The following is a 22,003-nucleotide window of genomic DNA, read 5'->3' on the forward strand; positions in this document are numbered from 1 at the left end:
TATATAGACACAGTCAGAGATGCCCCGGAATGCGAGCACCTGCAGGCAATCAAATCATCAAAGATGCAGAGAGAGAGGTAACTCCAGGTTAAAGAGGTGTGAATTGTCCCAAGCCAGTTCAGTCGGTAGGCCTCTGCAAGTCCAGGCTTGTTGGTGGGGGCCGAATGTAATGCGACATGAATCCCAGATCCCGGTTGAGTCCGCATTCATGCGTGCGGAACTTAGCTATAAGTTTTTGCTCAGCAGTTTTGCGTTGTCGCGTCTCCTGAAGGCCTCCTTGTAGAATGCTGACCCGGAGATCAGAGGCTGAATGTCCTTGACTGCTGAAGTGTTCCCCAACTGGAAGGGAACAGTCCTGCCTGTTGATAGTCGCACGATGCCCGTTTATTCGTTGTCGCAGTGTCTGCATGGTCTCGCCAATGTACCACGCTTCGGGACATCCTTTCCTGCAGCGTATGAGGTAGACTACATTGGTCGAGTCGCACGAGTATGCGCCGCGTACCTGGTGGGTGGTGTTTCCACGTGTAATGGTGGTGTCCATGTCGATGATCTGGCATGTCTTGCAGAGATTACCCTGGCAGGGTTTTGTGGTGTTGTGGTTGCTGTTCTGAAGGCTGGGTAAGTAGATTTATAAGTAGCCTTTTGGCACCTGATCAAAATTTAATCTTATTTGCTGCTCATTGAAATATGGGAAGGCAAGATTTCCTCTGGTGGTTCCGTGAACTGACCTTTTCAAACGGGTTTGTGGGATTTTCCTCCACTGTTTCCAGTGTTATCTGTTTTATTTTGAAGAGGAAATTTACCAATGCATTGTAACATGGCAGATGGTGAAATTTGAGTTCAATAAAAGTCTGGGATTAAAAGTTTAGTAATGACCATGAAACCATTGTTGATTGTCGCAAAAAAACCATCTGGTTCACTCATGTCCTTTATAGAAGGAAATCGGCCGCCCTTACCTGGCCTGGCCTACCTGTAAGTCCAGACACACAGTTAAGGTTGCCTCTTAACTGCCCTCTGAAATAGCCGAGCAAGCATCTCAGTTCGAGAGCAATTAGGGATGGGCAAGAAATGCTGGTCCAGCCAGCAACCCCCTCATCCTATGAATGAATAAATGACCTATCAAGCCTCTCAGTTGCATCAAACCGCTACAGAAAGGCTTATGAAATGAAAATCGCTTATTGTCACAAATAGGCTTCAATGAAGTTACTGTGAAAAGCCCCTAGTCGCCACATTCCGGCGCCTGTCCGGGGAGGCTGGTACGGGTACGGGAATGACAGTAACGTAGTAAGACACTTAGGAACATAGGAAAAGAAAGAGGGCATTCAGCCTGTCGAGCCTGCTCCGCCATTCAATATGGTCATGGCTAATCAGACACTTGAATGCCATTTACACATATTATCCCTGTAACATTTTATATAATAATCTTTATTGTCACAAGTAGGCTTACATTAACACAATGAAGTCACTGTGAAAAGAATCCCCTAGTCGCTACATTCCGGCGCCTGTTCGCGTACACAGAGGGAGAATTCAGAATGTCTAATTCGCCTAACAGCACGTTTTTCGGGACTTGCGGAAGGAAACCGGAGCACCCGGAGGAAACTCACGCAGACACTGGGAGAAGATGCAGACCCCGCACAGACAGTGATCCAAGCCGAGAATCTAACACGGGTCCTTGGTGCTGTGAAGCACCAAAGAAACCCCATGCCAATTAATACCTACCACTGCCCAGCATCGTTCCCCCTCCCTCCCACCCCACACCACTCAACTTCAGCTATTGGTGTTCATGTTGAACACCACTTTGGAGGAAGCACTAAGGTTGGCCAGTGAATAGAATGTTCTGCAGGTGGTGAACATAAATATCCATCACTAAAAGGAACTGCTTAGCATTAGTACTGACCGAGCTGACTGAGTCCTAAGGACTGGGTCTGCAGACAGGGCCGGCTCAAGGCACCGGCAACTCGGGCTGTCGCCCGGGGCGCCATGTGCTAGGGGGCGCCAGACTCGGGTCCCGCGCATGCGCAGTTGGGCCGGCGCCAACCAGCGCATGCGCGGTGGCCGCACTCCCCCAGTGTGGCCGCACTCCCCCAGTGTGGCCGCACTCCCCCAGTGTGGCCGCACTCCCCCAGGGCGGCCCCCCCCGGTCCGTCCCCTCGGTCCGCCCCCCCGCTCGGTCCGCTCCCCCCCCCCCAGCCTCGGGTCCGTCCCCCCGCCCCCCCTCGGGTCCGCCCCCCGCCCCCTCCTCGGGTCCGCCCCCCCCTCGGGTCCGCCCCCCCCGCCTCGGGTCCGCCCCCCCCGCCTCGGGTCCGCCCGCCCCGCCTCCGCCCGCCCCGCCTCCGCCCCCGCCCACCCCGCCTCCGCCCGCCCCGCCTCCGCCCCCGCCCGCCCCGCCTCCGCCCCGCCTCCGCCCCCGCCCGCCCCGCCTCCGCCCCCGCCTGCCCCGCCTCCGCCCGCCCCGCCTCGGGTCCCCCCACCCCGCCTCGGGTCCCCCCCCCCCCGGGTCGGCCCCCCCCTTGGCCCCGCCCCCCCCTCGGCTCCGCCCCCCCCCTCTCGGCCCCCCCCCCCAGCCCCCCCCCCCCCCCCCCAAGGGCGCCGAAGTTCAGCTTGCCCGGGGCGCCAGCAACCCTAGGGCCGGCGCTGTCTGCAGAAGATGGTGACATAACCAACAAGAGGAAAAAAAAACAGTTGACGTTGTCCCCACCAGTCGCAGACGCATTTGGCCATTGCAGTGTTGGTAGGAGTGATCACCACATAGTCTTTCTGGAGATAAAATCCTGTCTTCACATTGAGGAAACCCTCCATGATGTTTTGTGACACATTAATTATGAGAGGCATAGACACGGTGGACAGTCAGAAGCCTTTTCCCAGGGTGGAAGTGTCAAGGAGGCACATGTTCAAGATGAGAGGGGAAAGTTTAAGGGAGATTTGCGGGGTAATTTTTGTTACATTACTTGTTTGTAATATGTTGTTACTCATTGCGTTACTTCCAGAATGATCTGATGGTTAGATTTCATAGAAACTACCAATCTTAGCCCCGACGCCAGTCGCCATTGGTTCCGGCGCGGCAGCGCGGCGCTGGTCAGGGGCCGCACTACGCGGCCTCCCCACCGATTTTCCGCCCAGGATGGGCCGAGCAGCCACGCAAAAAAAGCTGAGCCCCGCCGGCGCCGTTCACTCCTGCTTTTACCTGGCGGGACCTCGCCATGCATGCATCCGGGGTGGCCTGGTTTGGGGGGGGGGGGGGGGGCAGGGGGGTCTGAGCCCGAGGGGGCCTGTGTCCTGGCCCGCAATCGGGGCCTACCAATCGGCGGGCTGGCCTGAATCGCTGTTCTTGAGGCCATGTTGACGCCGTGAGAAACGTGTAGAAAAGTGTTGCTCTCAAATGTAACAAGGTGTATGGAGTTCTTTGTTTTATTTCCCTACACTTTGCAATTAACGGCTTAATAGTACGGACCATTCGCGGACCAGTAAGCCCAACAAAACGTTTTGGACATGAAGGACAACTTAGCATGGCCAATCCACTTAACCTGCACACTTTTTGACTGTGGGAGGAAACCGGAACACCCGGAGAAAACCACGCAGACACGGGGAGAACATGCAGAATCTGTCCCTGAAATATGCCCCTGAAAGGTTTGCCAGTGTACTGTGACCCATTGTCTGAAATGTTATCTTCAGGTGTACCGAACAAGCTGAAAAATGAACTAATTTTGTCTGCACTTGAAGTATCCTTCAGTTGTAGGATGATTGGAAGTCAGTCATTGCCATGGATAGTAAAAAAATATGTTGCAATTGTAAATGGAACTTCTTGAGGGCATAAACATTCTTGGCATTGATGTGGCTGGTGTCTCTGGCATGCTTCACATATCCTCACGGTCTTCTCGATATCATTGTTGGTCCCTGGCCAATACACCGTATAGCTTGTTAGGCACCTTGTTCGCTCTAATAATAATCTTTATTAGTGTCACAATTAGGCTGACATTAACACTGCAATGAAATTACTGTGAAAATCGCCACATTCCAGCACCTTTTCGGGTACACAGAGGGAGAATTTAGAATGTCTAATTCACCTAATCGCATGTCGTTCAGGACGTGTAGCGGGAAACGGGAGCTCCCGGAGGAAACCCACGCAGACACGAGGAGAACGTGCAGATTCCACATAGTCAGTGACCCAAGCGTGAATCGAACCTGGGACCCTGGTGCTGTGAAACAACAGTGCTAACCACTGTGCTACCATGCCCATATGCTCCTGGTGCAACAGTGACAATGGTTCCTGGCGAAGAGTTCATGTACAAATACATGTTTTCCCCCGAAAATCCTGGGCAAAATTCTCCGACCCCCACGACGCGGGAGGGCCTTCCCGACATTTTTCCCGCCCTCCCGCTATTCTCCCCCCCCCCCCCGCCCAACTCCCGACACGAATCGCTGCCGCCGTTTTTTTACGGCCAGCAGCGATTCACAGCTGTTCGATGGGCCAAAGTCCCAGCCCTTTACGCTGTTTTTACGAACGGCAAACAGACCTGGTCTGGCCGTTCGTAAAAACGGCGGGAACAACTCGCTTTTTATAACCATGGCACCGATTGGCACGGCAGTACTACGGCCGTGCCAAGGGTGCCATGGGCCCGCGATCGGTGGGCACCGATCGCGGGCAGCGGGCCCGATGCCCGCGCACTATTTGTCCTTCCGCCGCCCCGCAGTATCCATTCGCGGGGCGGCTGAGGGGCATCCCGGCCCGCGCATGCGCGGGTTTCGCGCAAATACGTGATGGCGTCATCCGTGCATGTGCGGGTTGGAGTCTTCCAATCCGCGCATGCGCGGCTGACGTCATATGACGCGTCAGCCGGCGCTAACTCCGGCAAGCGGGCTTAACGAAATTCGTTAAGCCCGTGATGCTGGAGCTTGCGGCGTCGGGCTGCTAGCCCCGACCGGGGACCAGAATCGGTTCCCGGTCGGGAAGGGGCGCGCTGGCGTCAAACCCGTCCGGGTTTGACGCCAGCCTTACGATTTCTCCCGTTTTGGGAGAATCGCGCCCCCTATCTCTTGAAACAATTAGTTCATCACTGTATGGCCAAAAACATGCGAGGGTGTCTGACACTTGTATTGTATTAGACCAACCTTCTACAATTACTCTCCATAATGCCTTCAGTCATGGATCATTTGCTATTTTCTCTTGACCTTGGTTACACTTATGTTGACCAAAATTCATCAGATTTTCCAGATTGGATAACTTGCCAGATTTATAATGGATTTTGAAGTTCTAGCCCTGTGTTTTTCTCAGAGGTTGTTGTGGCTGGGTGGCGCACTTATGAGTGGCTTGCAGCAAATAATTTCCAAATGGTTTTTGGCAGTTTCCACACTGACCCGTTTACCAAATAGCTACATGTGGAACCTTGTGATACTGGCTACCAGAGCGAGTGTCTCACGCTCTGTGTTCAGATAATTAGATTCTGTTTGTGAAAGACTTTTGGAACCAAATGGAATAGGTTTGCCATTCTGCATGATGCATGCTCCTAACTCTTTTTGAGATGTGCCAACCTCTTTCTTGGGTTGTACATTTGTAGAACGCATCTCTCTCCTGGCAATGCCTGTTTAAGTTACTCAAACACGTGCTGATAGTCCCCCTGACATACCTATACATCCTTCTTTAGTAGCTCTCTAAGTGATGATGCACTCTTTGCAAAGTTAGGTATGTATTAAGACCATAAGACCATAAGACATAGGAGTGGAAGTAAGGCCATTCGGCCCATCGAGTCCACTCCGCCATTCAATCATGGCTGATGGGCATTTCAACTCCACCTCCCAGCATTCTCCCCATAGCCCTTAATTCCTCGCGACATCAAGAATTTATCTATCTCTGCCTTGAAGCCATTTAGCGTCCCGGCCTCCACTGCACTCTGCGGCAATGAATTCCACAGGCCCACCACTCTCTGGCTGAAGAAATGTCTCCGCATTTCTGTTTTGAATTTACCCCCTCTAATTCTAAGGCTGTGCCCACGGGTCCTTGACTCCTCGCCTAACGGAAACAGTTTCTTTGCGTCCATCCTTTCTAAGCCATGTATTATCTTGTAAGTTTCTATTAGATCTCCCCTTAACCTTCTGAACTCCAATGAATACAATCCCAGGAACGCCAGCCGTTCCTCATATGCTAGACCCGCCATTCCAGGGATCATCCGTGTGAATCTCCGCTGGACACGCTCCAGTGCCAGTTCTGCTGAGAAATTGAAGAATCCGAGACATCTCTGCAACTCCTCTTTGTCCAGGGGAGGAGGCATGTCTCATAAATCTTCAATTTTTGCTTGGGTCAGGACCGATCCTGGAACGTGAATCAATAGAACTGAGATGATTAATCTGACTCACATTCACGTGGCATTTCTTGTTGATGAAGACAGGTTCTTCACGACGACCGACTGTTATCAGTGTGTGCAGATTTTGGCCATGCTCTTCTTTGGTTTTGCCCATCACTGCAAAATCAGCAGCAATGCATACACATCCAAGGATATTTTCTGTAATTCTGTCCATATACTTCTGGGCCAGACCCTGACTGATGAATAAACCAACGTAGCCGAAGCCGTATCTTCTCAATGGTGTCCTGAACATAGCGATTTCATGAGATCCCGCTGCCAAATGAACTGATCAATATCTGTTTTGGCATTCAACTTGGAGAAAAACCTTGCTCCTGTGGATTGGGGATTCAATCCCTCTGATTTGGAATCCTGTGTAATAATCATACTAATCACTTATTGGATGGTTTTTACAAAAACGTCAAAAGTTCACCTTTGGACTGGGGGCAACAATGTATTTTCAAATAAATCACTTGACCAGCATGGTACTTGAGGGTGAAGAGCTGTTTGTTTGTTTTGAACTGCAATCATTTTAATTGAGGGGTGCAGAAACTGATAAAGGCTTGTGATTTACTGGAAATCTCATGACAGAGGCAAGTTTTAAGTTGTGGGCCTGTTGCTGTTGAAATCAGTGTGATTTTTGAGTGAGCTACAGACTAAGTCCAGTAAGATTAAGAGGAAGAGCAGGCAGGGAATGGTTGCTCAACACAGTTGGGCTGGTGGGCTGAAGCGCATTAGTTTCTATGCGAGGAGTATTTCAGGTATGACTGATGAACTTAGTACGTGGCATTATGATGTTGTTGCTATTACAGAAACTTGGTTGAAAGAGGGACAGGATTGGCAACTAAACATCCCAGGAGTTAGATGCTTCAGGCAGGATAGAGGGAGATGCAAAAGGGGTGGGGGAGTTGCATTATTGGTTCAGGAGAATATCACAGCTGTGCTGAGGGAGGACACCTTGGAGGGTTCAGGCAGCAAGGCAATATGGGTAGAGCTCAGGAATAGGAAGGGTGCTGTCAGTGTTGGGGGTTTACTACAGACCTCCTAACAGCCAGTAGGAGATCGAGGAGCAGATACGCAGACAGATTTTGGAAAGATGCATAAACAATAGGGTTGTTGCGGTGGGTGGTTTTAACTTTCCTTATATTGACTGGGGCACACTTACTACTAGAGAAATGGATGGAGCAGAATTTGTAAGGAGCGTCCAGGAGGGTTTCTTGAAACAATATGTAAATAGCCCAACTCTGGAAGGGGCGATATTAAACCTGGTGCTGAGAAATTAGGCTGGCCAGGTGATCGAAGTTTCAGTAAGAATTCATTTCAGGAACAGTGATCTTAATTCTGTAAGTTGGAAACTGCTTATGGATAAGGACAAGAGTGAAATGAAATGAAAATGAAAATCGCTTATTGTCACGAGTAGGCTTCAATGAAGTTACTGTGAAAAGCCCCTAGTCGCCACATTCCGGCGCCTGTCCGGGGAGGCTGGTACGGGAATCGAACCGTGCTGCTCTCCTGCTTGGTCTGCTTTAAAAGCCAGCGAGTAATCCTCAAGTGAAGGTGTTAAACTGGAGGGAAGGCTAATTACAACAGCATTAGGCAGGATCTGGAGAGTGTTGATTGGCGAGGCTGTTTGAGGGAAAATCAACATCCGGCATGTGGGAGGCTTTCAAATGGCAGTTGATTCGAATTCAGGACCGGCATGTACCTGTGAGGACGAAAAATAAGGGTGGCAAGTATAGGGAACCCTGGATAACGAGGGATATTATGAACCTTGTCAAAAAGAAAAAGTAAGGTTGGAAAGGCTTTGGATAGATGAAGCCCTTGAAGCATATAAAGTAAGTAGGAAGAAACTTAAGGGCAGTTAGGAAGGCTAAAAGGGACCATGAAAGGTCATTGGCAAACAAGATTAAGAAAAATCCTAAGCCGTTTTATATGTGTGTAAAGAACAAGCGGGTAGCCAGAGTAAGGGATGGTCCATTCAAGGATATTGGAGGGAATCTATGTATGGAACCAGAGGAAATGGGAGAGATGCTAAATGAATAATTTGCCTCAGTATTCACCAAAGAGAAGGACTTGGTGGATGAGGAGTATCGGGTAGAGTGTGCAGATATTCTGAGTCATGTTAATATTAATAAAGAGGTGTTCGGCATTTTAAAAAGCATTAAAGTAGATAAGTCCCAGGGCCTGGTGGGATCTAGCCCAGAATACTGAGGGAGGCAAGGGAGGAAATTGCTGGGTCCTTGACAGTGATCTTTGTATCCTCTTTGCTACAGGTGAAGTTCCAGAGAACTGGAGAGTAGCCAATGTTGTTCCATTGTTTAAGAGGGACAACAGGAATAATCCAGGAAATTACAGGCCGATGAGCTTTACGTCAGTGGTAGGGAAATTATTGGTAAAGACTCTTAGAGACAGGATTTACTCACATTTGGAAACAAATGGGCAGCACGGTAGCATAGTGGTTAGCAAGTTGCTTTACAGCTCCAGGGTCCCAGGTTCGATTCCCGGCTTGTACATCTGTACATTCTCCCCATGTGTCCGTAGGTTTCCTCCAGGTGCTTTGGTTTCCTCCTACAGTCCGAAGTCCCAAAATGTGCGGGTTAGGTGGATTGGCCATGCTAAATTGCCCTTCGTGTCCAAAAAGGTTAAGTGGGGCTACGGGGTTACGGGAATAGGGTGGAAGTGTGGAGTTGGGTAGGGTACTCTTTCCAAGGGCTGGGGCAGACCCGATGGGCTGAATGGCCTCCTTCTGTACTGTAAATTCTATGATTCTATGAAATTAGCAATGGACAGCATGGTTTTGTGAAGAAGAGGTCGTGCCTCACTAATTTGATCGAATCTTTCGAGGAAGTGACAAAGATGATAGATGAGGTAAAGGCAGTAGATGTTGTATACATGGACTTCAGTAAAGCCTTTGACAAGGTATCTCATGGTAGACTGGTATAAAAGGTGAAGTCACACGGGATCATAGAAGAGCTGGCAAGTTGGATACAGAACTGGCTTGGGCACAGAAGATATAGACATAGACATAGATATATGAATCGGTTGGGAATGGAAGGATACGGACTCCGTAAGTGCATACGGTTTTAGTTTAGGCAGGTACCATAGTCGATACAGGCTTGGAGGGCTGAAGGGCCTGTTCCTGTGCTGTATTGTTCTTTGTTCTTTAACTGAGAAAATAAAAATCTGCCCAGTTTGTTAACTGAAGTTAACCAGTTTGTTAAACTTGATAATAAGAGTTGTTTTGTAATAAATCAATCATTCTGAGTTGATTGAAAGAGAGTACAAGTAGTGAAGGCAAACAATTGGCTATTTTTTTATTTATTGAACATTTTTAAATTTATATACAAATAAAAAAACATGACACAAAAACAAGAACAGCCCCCCAACCCCTTACCCCCCCCCCTCCCCACAGCTCTCTAAAATACATAACAAACAGTTGCCACCTTATATAGAACCTCCCAATCGACCCTCTCATTGTGTATTTAACTTTCTCCAAATACAAAATTCCAGGAGATCCCCCAGCCACACTGTGGGACTGGATGGAGAAGCTGACCTCCACTCCAGCAGATCCTGCCACTGAGCAATTAGTGAGGCGAAGGCTAAAACACTTGTCCCCGCTCCTGGCTGAAGCTCTGGCACCCTGAATATGGCCTCTTGGGGACCCTGCTCCAACTCCCTGCCTAAGATCGCTGATGTGGTGCTGACAAAAGAGCCCCAAAGATACGTTAACTTAGGACATGCCCAGAACATATGAACAATGGGCCATTTTGGTTAGTATATTTAAACTTTTCAACTAATGTTGTGACTTGTGGAGTAATACACGCGCACTCCTCCCATCTCAGCCTGTAACAATATCCTGACCTTTCTTTTCCTCCATAAATTATTTTCGGAAAGCTTCAATTGGCGTTGAAGGTATAACCAGTTCCACATTCGTTTGGACAGCTCAGTTTCTGAGAAATCACAGTCCTTACCCTTAACATGATGATGAAATGATCAATTGATTCTTGTGGTTGGTGTGTATAAGCCATCATTTCTAAATGACGTATTCTAAAGTTTACCTTTGCACAAATCTGATCCTCCAGCATGTTCCACAGCTTGGCAGAATCTTTCTGATCCTTCTCAGACAGACAAGAAGTGTTGTCTCTGTGCAAGCTCTCATTTCCAATGGCCATTTTTATTTTCACAACCTGTTTATCTGATTCTGTGGCAGGAAAATCGAAAAGAATAGCTCCACCCTTTGTTTAAAAATCAAAAGGGTATAATAATAATACTCTTTAATAATGGTCTTTATTGTCACAAGTAGACATATATTAACACTGCAATGAAGTTACTGTGAAAAGCCCCCAGTCGCCAAATTCTGGCGCCTGTTCGGGTACACAGAGGGAGAATTCAGAATGTCCAATTCACCTAACAGCACGTCTTTTGGGACTTGTGGGAGGAAACCGGAGCACCCGGAGGAAACCCACGCAGACACAAGGAGAATGTGTTGACTCTACACAGGCAGTGACCCAAGCTGGGAATCGAACCTAGGACCCTGGAGCTGTGAAGCAACAGTGCTACCCACTGTGCTACTGTGCTGCCCATAATATGCGGGAGGTGGATTGCTGCCTCCCCACCCGAGGCAACGTCTGCATGGAGCGGACATGCTCCATGCTGACTCGCCCAGCAGTGGGTGGGTTTAAGGTTTCAGGTGAGTGGAAAGGAAAGGGTGGTTCCATCTTGGAGGCTAGGAAAAGGGCACATACAACCTTTACACAGCCTTTACACTGGACAAAGCCTTGTCCGTGGTTTTTCCTTTGATCTTCAAATCTTCATCATCTTCATTACGAGGAACTACTACTGCTCACCATGTTGTATTTCTATGTTTGCTTAATACTAACTGACGAGTCACACACAGGAGTGGTAAACTAAATGTGGGTTTGGTTTATTTGAAGATGTAGTACAGGATTGCCCAACAGACAGATTTACGATAAAGATTCAACATCTATTGTTAAAAGGAAAGTACAGCTGCAACTCCCTCACACTACATGCTGCTAGCTAAACCAAAAGCTCCTTTGAACAATGCCTGGAGAACATATGGTTCACATGATGGGTGCTTACTTGTTAGTGTATTTTCTCTGAAAGCAATATCACAATATTGATGATGTGCCTTCTTAAACCACTGTGGTCCTTGTGGTGTTACGGAGCGAGTTCAAGGATTTTGACTCAACAACAATGAAGGAACATTGATATATTTCCAAGTCAAGATGATGTGTGACTTGAAAGGAAATTTGAAGATGGTGGTATTCCCATGTGTCTGCTGATATTGTCCATCGAGGTGGTGATTGCCGGTTTGGAAGATGTTGTGTAAGGAGAATTGGGAAGTTGCTGCACTGTATCTGTCGATAGTATACCCTGCATCCACTGTATCCCAGTGGTGAGTGGGGTTAGTGTTTAAGATGATAGAAGGCGTGTCAATCAAGAGGACTGCTTTGTTCAAGCTTCTTGAGTGTTGTCAGAGCCGCACACATCCAGGAAAGTGGAGAATATTCCATTACCCTCCCGCTGTGTACCTTTCAGCTGGTGGACAGGCTTTGGAGGGGGGGGGGGGGGGGGGGGGGGGGGGGGGGGGAGCCAGAAGGTGAGCCATTTGACATACAATTCCTAGATTCTGACTTCCTCTTGCAGCCACAGTATTTATATGGCTGGTCCAGTTCAGTTTTTGTAAATAGTGACCCCAGGATATTAACAGTGGGAGATTAAGTGATGGTAATGCTGCTGAATGAAAAGGGGAGATAATTAGATATTTTGTTGGAGATGATCATTGCCTGGCACTTGTGTGACATTAATGTTACTTGTGTTCTCGTCACGTATCAACCCAAGCCTGAGTATTGTCCAGATGTTGCTAATGTATCTGAGGGATTGCAAATGGCACTGAGCACTGTGCAGTCATTAGCCAACATTTCCACTTCTGACCTTATGATGGAGGGAAAGTCACATAAACTCGACGAGTTGCCTTTTTTAAAATATGAAATTTCAGCTCCAGCAGCTCAGAAATACATCATGTGGTCATCACTATCACTGTTCCTCCTCGCCCTTAATGCCGATTCTAACCAGATATTCATCTAATTTATTTCTAAAGGCATTAATTAACACAGCTTTAGCTGCAAGTCTGTTCCACATATCTACAATTCCATAGGGGGGGAATAAAATTCCTTCTAATCTTGTGTCTCACTTGAGGCTTATTAATTTTGTGTTTGAGGATCTGAATTGACATATGACTTCAATTGCTGGAGGCGTTTTTGGAATTTTAATCAATTCTCTCCCATGTATTGATAAAAGAAAACTGGATTTGTTTAAGCTTTGACCCCTTTATCCCTATAAACTGTTTGAACTCTATTTTTTCGAATCAGTGTAAGTGTAATCTCAGGCTGCCACTGTGATCAGTTGCATACTGGTTTAGAATTTGAACACATGGCGATCATCAACAGAAAGTGGAATCACTGAGGGCTGGTTTAGCACAGGGCTAAATCGCTGGCTTTTAAAGCAGACCAAGGCAGGCCAGCAACACGGTTCAATTCCTGTACCAGCCTCCCCGAGCAGGCGCCGGAATGTGGCGACTAGGTTCTTTCACAGTAACTACATTTGAAGCCTACTTTTGACAATAAGCGATTTTCATTTTCATTTCATTTCATCCCAGACAGGGAATGCATCCTTCGTCACTTTCTGCTCTGCCACCACAGAGCAGTTTAAATAAAGGCTCCCCCAAGAGATCAATGACGAACGGTACTGGTCAGTGTGGGAATGAGCCACATTGGCAATGCATACACCATGTCTGCTTTTCTTGACCATGGTGAGTGGTGGTCTCAGCTAAGAGGGAAACTGCAGCTGGTTTCAATGCCACCAGAGATAGAGGGAAATAAAGTCAAATAGAATTAACATGCTTGATTCCCATCCATGCATGGCTGGCGGGTGAGGGCAAGAACGAGTTTGGCTGTTACAGACCACATGCTTGAATCACTTGCCAATAATCACAATGCCTGATGTGGCACTTGGGTGAAGTGCCAGAACAGTTACATGAACATGGAACCATTAATTTCACCTATGTGGATTGGAATGGTTAGTTTGGATTATATTGCTGGGTATCAGCAACAAAAAAAAGATAATACAAAAGTCAATGCTGAAATAAAAACAAAACATGTTGGAAATACTCAGCAGGCTAGGCAGTATCTGTGGCGAGAGGAACAAATTTAACATTTTGGGTAAATAGCCTTTGTTACAAGCAGCCAAAATAAGCCCCTTCGTAAAAACAGAATTCCATGGAGGATTAGCCGTGATTCGAACTGATGGCAACTCCAGATCTCCAGAGAAATTAGAGCAATGGCAGCCTTCAGTACCAGGCTCTTACATAGAATTTACAGTGCAGTGCAGAAGGAGGCCATTCGGTCCATCGAGTCTGCACCAGCTCTAGGAAAGAGCACCCTACCCAAGGTCCACATCTCCACCCTATCCCCATAACCCAGTAACCCCACCCAACACTAAGGGCAATTTTGGACACTAAGGAAATTTAGCATGCCCAATCCACCTAACCTGCACATCTTTGGAATAGTTTAATCTTGTATAGTTTCAAGTTTTTCCACAGCTTCGGTACAATGAAGGACCCAGAGAGATGCATTTCCCATTATCACAAAACAGTAATTGTTTCAATGGGAAATTGGCCTGTTTAAATCTGAACTCTGATGCTGCATATTTGTTGAATAACAAATTACATTTTAGGGGAAAGTTAGGGTATACGTCCAAACACTTGGCTTATACATGTTGAGACAAGGTATAAGCATTGGGGAACCAAGCACTTCTCTATTTCTGGTACCCATTGTTAGGTCAGATGCAGCATTGTGATCTGCAATCTAAAGATTGTTTTCCCTGTTACACCAAAGCACAGCACCAAGATTAGAAGGCCACCTCAAATGTTCCAGGGGCACTTGTTCCATTTCTCACTTCAATTTCCTTGTGGGTTGTCTGAATTGAAATCACTAATTTATTCCCAGTTAATGTCAAATTAAGGGGAGTTATCTGCTGTGGCTCGATACTCATTAAAATTGGATGAGACAGCCACATTTCTCCTTATCTTAACTTTCACTTTCTTCAGCCTGTAGTAGAATATATAAAGAGCTCAGGTTTCAGAAGTCAAAGTCAGCACACAATCTAGGTGGGATGCAGTGACTCAGTTTTGGCATCGTTTCCAGATTAAAATTAAAAGTTAAAATCAGATGAGTACTTCAATAAGTGGAGTGCTCCACACCCACCTTTGATGGGCACACTTTTAATAGTTCATTCCATTTAATTATTCTGTACATGTATCATCTTGTAGTTGCAAGATTAAATGTGTTGCTCACACATTTCAGTTACTAAGAAACAGACTCAGTTTATGAAATTAGATTTTTTAATATTCAAAATTAAATATAGGGAATATATTAAAAAAACAAGTATATGCAATTATTGAACTATTTGCAGATATATTAAAGCTAAGCACATCAGATTGTACGATCATGTAAAATGACACAATTACATTCAAATGCAACATATATATCTAATTATATACTAAAATATTTAGTCATTTGATAGTGCAGAACTTGAGCATTGCTGAAAAAAGAGACATCCTGTCAAAGTTTTTGTCTTGCACTCATCAGGACAGATACACAAGATAAGGGAACAACAACTTATACTGCATGAGAACAGAGTGCTGATTGATTGGCAAGCGGACTCTTGTAGAAGTTTTGTTATGGAAAATGCAGCAGAGAACAGTTAACTACAAACTGCTAGATTTTCTTTCAAATTCAACTTTAAAATATGTATATACAGACATTTATCTAATATAAATGAAAAATGGTTATCAGCCCCAAGAATTCAACTGTCCTGCTCCTGCAGGTTTCAATCTGAACATACCATTACAGAGCTAATTGTATATAATTGAGCCGTATCTAATATGACAGATCGGTCCTTATTCGCCTGGAATTCCCAAAGAAATCTGTCCACAGAACCGTGTGCTCCTGGGTTTAAGCGTAGAGAATAAAATATCAAAATAGAAAAGTGAATGGAAGCCACTTGTCATTGTAATAATTGAAGTGAAGCTCAGGCAACAGCTTCTTGGCAATTCAGAGTTAATTTGGCTGAAAACTCAGTGGAAGAGAAAGAATAAAGGAATTGTTGAAAGGGAACAATTTGCTGGAAATAGCCGAAGTGAAATGAAATAACTCAAATTGGAACTGATGAGAAAACAAGCCTGATGAAAATAGAGACATAGGGCACTAAAAGGCAGTCTTATTGACTGCCAAATCTGTTTGAAAAGCCTCTCAATATCATCCAGTAAATGAACTGCAAAGGCAGCAAGATCAAAGAAGCATTGAGTCTAAGCAGAGGTTCATTTGGCTCCTGCCTCCCTGGGCAGCTTGGAACTGGCACCGAAGGCGAGGCCATCAGTTGCGTCTCAGTTGGTAGCACTCTCTCCTCTGAATCACACAGTCTCTAAATTCAAGGCCAGAATTTTAAGTTGTTTGGGCGCGTGTGGGCCCGACCCAGAAGTGAAAAATGAAATGAAATGAAAATGGCTTATTGTCACGAGTAGGCTTCAATGAAGTTACTGTGAAAAGCCCCTAGTCACCACATTCCGGCGCCTGTCCGGGGAGGCTGGTACGGGAATTGAACCATGCTGCTGGCTTGCTTGGTCTGCTTTAAAAGCCACCGATATAGCCTAGTGAGCTAAACCAGCCCCTGTGCGTGACATCGCTCGAGAAGATGTTGGACGTGCATCCTGATGTCATTGCGAACTCGCGCAATGTTTTGGTCGGCGTGCGCACACGAGAGTCGGGAGCTCCCTCCCCCACCCCGCCAACAATCAAGCAGGCAATTTACCCATTGAGGGGCTAATTGAACACAATTTTATATGGCCCGTCTACATTAATGGTTGGCAGGTGGACCGATTGGCCGGGTGGTCTTTACATTTTAGCTGCAGCCTCGATCCTGTGGAATGAAATGTCAGAGCTGAAACATTTTTTAAAAAGTTGTCTGGAGACTGCAGTTTGTGATTGATTATGCTGCCTGGACACTTTTTGTAGCATCTCTCCATTTCAATTTATTTTTTACAGGCCTAACGTTCCCTGACACAGTTCTGCAGCGGCTGTCACTCTGAGGGAGCACTTTAGAAGCACCAGCCCGCACCCTCCCTTTTCTCAGCGCCCACCCTATTCCCACCCTCCCGGGCAGCATTGAGCCTTTCCCTGCGCATGGTTCACGCTGGCTCTCTGTTAATTGGCCAGGCAGCATTTGTTCAGTAAATTCTTTAAAGGCATCTGGCACCTTCTTATCAATCACCTTTGATCAGGCTGTACAATCTTTTGCACCTCCTTCGCTTCACTTGGGCTTTCCTTTACCACTTTAACAAACCCCACTGTCTTATCCTGTTTTACCACATCAGCCTTCCCAGTGCTTTTCTTCAACCACCAACACTGTGACTTTACATGGCCTAGTTTATTACAGTGAAAACATTTAACATTTTTTGTTTCTTTTCCACCCTCCTGGATTTATTTTTTAGTCTGAGGTACACCCTAGTTTTTATCTCCCATCAGATCAACTTTACTTTTACCACTTGAGTATTTCTCATGTCCCCAGTTTCTATCACAGGCTGAAACTGATCTCGGAAACCAAGCTTTGATTTATCAACTAATTCATAATAATCTGAAATTTCTGCTGCTAACCTCACAGTTTTAACCCTCTGCTCTTCCACATGCATTCTCACTACATCAGGAATTGAATTTTTAAACTCCTCCAAAAGTATAATTTCTCTGAGAGCTTCATACTTTTGGTCTATTTTCAAAGCCCTTATCCACCTATCAAAATTACTCTGTTTGAGCCTTTCAAACTCCATGTATGTTTGACCAAATTCTTTCCTTAAATTTCTAAACCTTTGTCTGTAGGCTTCAGGCACCAGTCCATATGCACCCAAGATGGATTTTTTTCACCTCCTCATACTTCCCAGATACCTCCTCCGGTAGTGATGCAAACACTTCATTAGCCCTGCCTATCAGCTTTGTTTGAATCAGTAATACCCACATGTCCTGTGGCCATTTCATTTGTTTAGCCACCTTATCAATTGAAATGAAAAAGGCTTCTACCTCTTTTTCATCAAACCTTGGCAAAGCTTGGACATATTTAAATAGATCCCCACCAAGCCTTCGATTTTGACGCTCTTTCTCACTATCCTCATCACTATCATCCAACTGTACGTTTCCCTTTATGTTTGCAAATTTTTACTGACTGTCATGTTTCATGGCCATTTTCTGAAGTTCAAACTCTCTCTCTTTATCTTTTTCCCTGATCTGTATCACCCTTTCTCTTTCTTTTTGTTCTGCTAGAGCTATTCGTTCTTTTCTCCTTTCTTCTCTCTCAGTTTATTTTTCCTCTCTCTCTGTTTCTCTTTCTTTTTCCGCTCTTTCATATATGCAAGCTGCTTTAATACTTTCTCATGTTCCATTTATTTAATTTGTAGCTGAATTTTTGCCATTTCTAATGAGTCAAACTCAGGCAACTTTAAATGCTTAGCCACCACCATAATTAACTCATCTTTTCGCATTTTGTAAGGTAATGTTAACTGCAATGTTTTTGCCAAATCTTAAAGTCTGCTTTTAGTCTCCGTCCATAAGGTACTGTGTGTGACCTTCTCCACCCCCAAAAGCTTCAGAGCCTCTGAAAGAGCATTGTCCACAACACACTCCCTACTTAAACGATAGTACCACACCTGAAAAGCATCCACAATATGCTCACCCCTCACCGTCTTTAAAAACAAAACCAATCCGATATATAGACTTTTATCCCCCTCGAGCCCCCGATTTGTTATGGGCCAGGGTTTAGAGAACCCCAAGGTGTATCATGGAGTTCACCTGACCCAAAACTTTTAATAGATTGTGGTATGGGGAGCACATGGCCCACTCTACAGGTGTGGTACAGCAGAAATGGGAAAGTATTTTTTAAAGCAAAACAATGTTTATTCTATGAACTCAAGTTAACCTTTTTAAAACATACAGTGAACATCTTAGCAACCATTAATTCAAATACAACTCCCAAAGAATACAACGCCAAGTAATCCTTAAACTGTCCTTTTAACATCCATAAGATGCAGCAGGGCAGCAGGGTAGCATGGTGGTTAGCATAAATGCTTCACAGCTCCAGGGTCCCAGGTTCGATTCCCGGTGGGTCACTGTCTGTGTGGAGTCTGCACGTCCTCCCCCTGTGTGCGTGGGTTTCCTCCGGGTGCTCCGGTTTCCTCCCACAGTCCAAAGATGTGCGGGTTAGGTGGATTGGCCATGCTAAATTGCCCGTAGTGTCCTAATAAAAGTAAGGTTAGGGGGGGGTTGTTGGGTTACGGGTATAGGGTGGATACGTGGGTTTGAGTAGGGTGATCATGGCTCGGCACAACATTGAGGGCCGAAGGGCCTGTTCTGTGCTGTACTGTTCTATGTTCTATGTTCTATGTAAGACTTTAAAAAAACTCTAAACAGAAGCACATCAGGTTAAAGTCACTACTGAGAGCAGTTATTAGTTTTAAATCACCAAAGGATTGATTTACAGTTTTTAGATTACAGAGAGAGAGGGGCTAATACCCCTTCTGACTGTGACTGCAGCTATCCAGCTCTGAAAATGAAACTAACAGCAATCAGCCTAAAACGAAAGTAAAAAGCTGACAGACAGCCCAGCTCCACCCACACTCTGATCTCACTGATAAACACCTATTTCTTAAAGGTGCATTTCTTAAACACCGATTTCTTAAAGGTACTCTCATATGACAATGGCACTTTTTCGAGAAAGAGAAGAGAATTATTCTTTGTGTCCTCGCCAATGGCAACCCCAGGACAAAGAGCAAAGGACAGTAATAATAATAATAACAATCTTTATTGTCACAAGTAGGCTCACAAGATGTTACTGTGAAATGCCCCTAGCCGGCACCTTTTCGGATACACGGAGGGAGATTTCAGAATGTCCAAATTACCTAATAGCACATCTTTTGGGACTCGTGGGAGGAAACCGGAGCACCCGGAGGAAACTCACACATACACGGGAAGAATGTGCAGACTTCGCACAGACAGTGACCCACGCCAGGAATCGAACCTGCTGCTGTGAAGAGCTAACCACTGTGCTGCCATGCTGTCCGTACAGCACAGGAACAGGCCTTTTTGGCCCGCCAAGCCTGTGCCGGTCATGATACCTGTCTAAACTAAAACCTTCCACCCCTTCGGGGTCCATATCCCTCTATTCCCATCCTATTCATGTAATTGTCACGATGTCTCTTAAATGCCACTATCATATCTGCTTCCACGGCCTCCCCAGGTAGCACGTTCCTGCACTCACCACCCAATGTGGAAACAAAATCTGCCTTGTGTGGTGATATGCATCACTGTAGACACACAAGGGGTTACTGTAACTACATGTAAACTAGCTAGACACTAGAGGGAGCACCAGAGACATGACACACAGACACTCAACCAATAGATCAGTAAGATAGGACACGACCAATGGGCATTCACGATACACACAGAGGTGGCACTACCACAGGAGAACATTACACCAACCCATATATAAAGGACACAGCACACATGATCTTTCTCTTTCCAGTGGAGACACTCAGTGAGAACAGACACAGGGTTGATTCAATATCACACCCACCACGTGGATTGTAGCAGACTGGTTTGTCAGTCTGAGTAGCTATAGAAGGATTAACAGTAGTGGCGAACCTGAGTAGGAGAATTGTAAATAGTTCAAAAAACATGTTGAAGTTATCTCCACGTCTGAACCTTCCTTTGTCAGAGTGCACATCAAGGAAGCAGCTTATGCTATGCCAAGAGCATAACAAGACATGGTACACAGGCGTGGCTGTTTAAATCCATATAGTTACAACTCAGCAAACAGTGACAACCAGCAACAACAGCCAGGCAAGACGATATTCGGGATTCCAGTTCCACAACAGCTCAGGCACCAAGGCAATCTCAGTGAAAACTGGCGTTGGTTCAGGCAGAGATTCGAGATTTACCTGGTAGTGTCCGACCTAGATAGTGTGGCGGATGCAGAGAAAATAAAGCTTCTACTCACCATCGCGGGTCCAGAAGCAGCTGAAATCTTCCAGACCTTCAAATACTCAAAGGGGCAAAACAAGAGCGATTTCAAGGCAGTCCTGGACAAATTCCAAGAATTCTGCGGGGAGAATACAAGAAAGAACGGTAAAAGAAGCACCAAAACTCACCACGAGGTAGGCTTGCAGCAGAAATGTGCAGTTTTGAATTGCAGCCATCTTGGTAAAGGTGCTGCACATGCGCAGTGGAGAAAAAGGCCCAAGTAAAGGAACAGCGATCTGAGCATACCTAATCGCTTCCTACGACCTATGTCACACGTGTCATGATGTCAGAGGCCCCAGACCACACCCACTTAAAGGGGAAATGTCCCAAAACACAAAATAAATTTCATAAAGCTGTAACACAAGATTCTTTCACCTGGAATGACAGCACAATGCCTGAAATTCAACCAGTAGCTGAAAGTAACCTCCGCAGAACCCTGCAACAAGCAGTTAGCACCACCCAAAGAGATGATACAGTCCTTGAATACTACGACACCGACCGTTATTTCTTCTCTGGACATCGCGAGCCCAATGCCAGCTCCGACACAAAACGTGATGATATGGTCTTGGAAGACAACTTGGGAGGCTACCCCAGTACCAAATCCGAACCACAACTAGACGTGTTGTACATTCAAGACCCCGATGACGAGGTCTTCGGATTTGAGGATCTTCAGCCCAACATATACGACATCCCGACTCGTGAGTGCAGGATAATGCTGTGGCCTGACACCAAGACACAGAGAGCGGTACAAGCCCACAGACAGCGGCCTGCTGCCACACAGAGAGTGGTCCACACACCACAAAAGGTCCCAGCCTCTACACAGGAAGCGATGAAAGACTCAACAGCGAGACATCTGCACGTCGCCACACAAGAAGTGACTCGAGTGACACAAGCCTCCACAGCGAGCTCGTGAACAGATTCCACGATAGAAGAAACGCAAGACTGAACCTTTCTTTGTCAGAGTGCACATCAAGGAAGCCGCTTATGCTACGCCAAGAGCATAACAAGACACCTTGCACATCTCCTCTAAACTTTGCCCCTCGCACCATAAACCTATGTGCCCTAGTAAATGACCTTTCCACCATGGAAAAGTGGGTCTGACTATCCGCTCTGTCCATGCCACTCATAATTTTTTAAACTTCAATTAGGTCACCCCTCAGCTCCTTCGTACCAGCGAAAACAGTCAGAGTTTATCCAACCTCCCCTCTTTGCCAATACCCTCCAGACCAGGCAACATCTAGGTAAACCTCTCCTACAACCTCACTAAAGCATCCGCATCTTCTTGTCATGTGACAACCAGAATTGTACGCAATATTATACATTTGGCCTAACTAAAGCTCTGTACAGCTGCAGCATAACTTGCCAATTATTATATTCAGTGCCCCAACCGACGAAGGCAAGCAAGCCTTTTGCCTTCTTGACTATCGTATCCACCTGCGTTGCCATTTTCAGTGATCTGTGGACCTGTATGCTCAGATCACTCTGCCTATCATTACTCCTAAGGATTCCTCGCTGAGGCACCCTATC

The sequence above is a fragment of the Scyliorhinus canicula genome, chromosome 3 (genome assembly GCF_902713615.1).
Source record: "Scyliorhinus canicula chromosome 3, sScyCan1.1, whole genome shotgun sequence".
Taxonomy (NCBI): domain Eukaryota; kingdom Metazoa; phylum Chordata; class Chondrichthyes; order Carcharhiniformes; family Scyliorhinidae; genus Scyliorhinus; species Scyliorhinus canicula.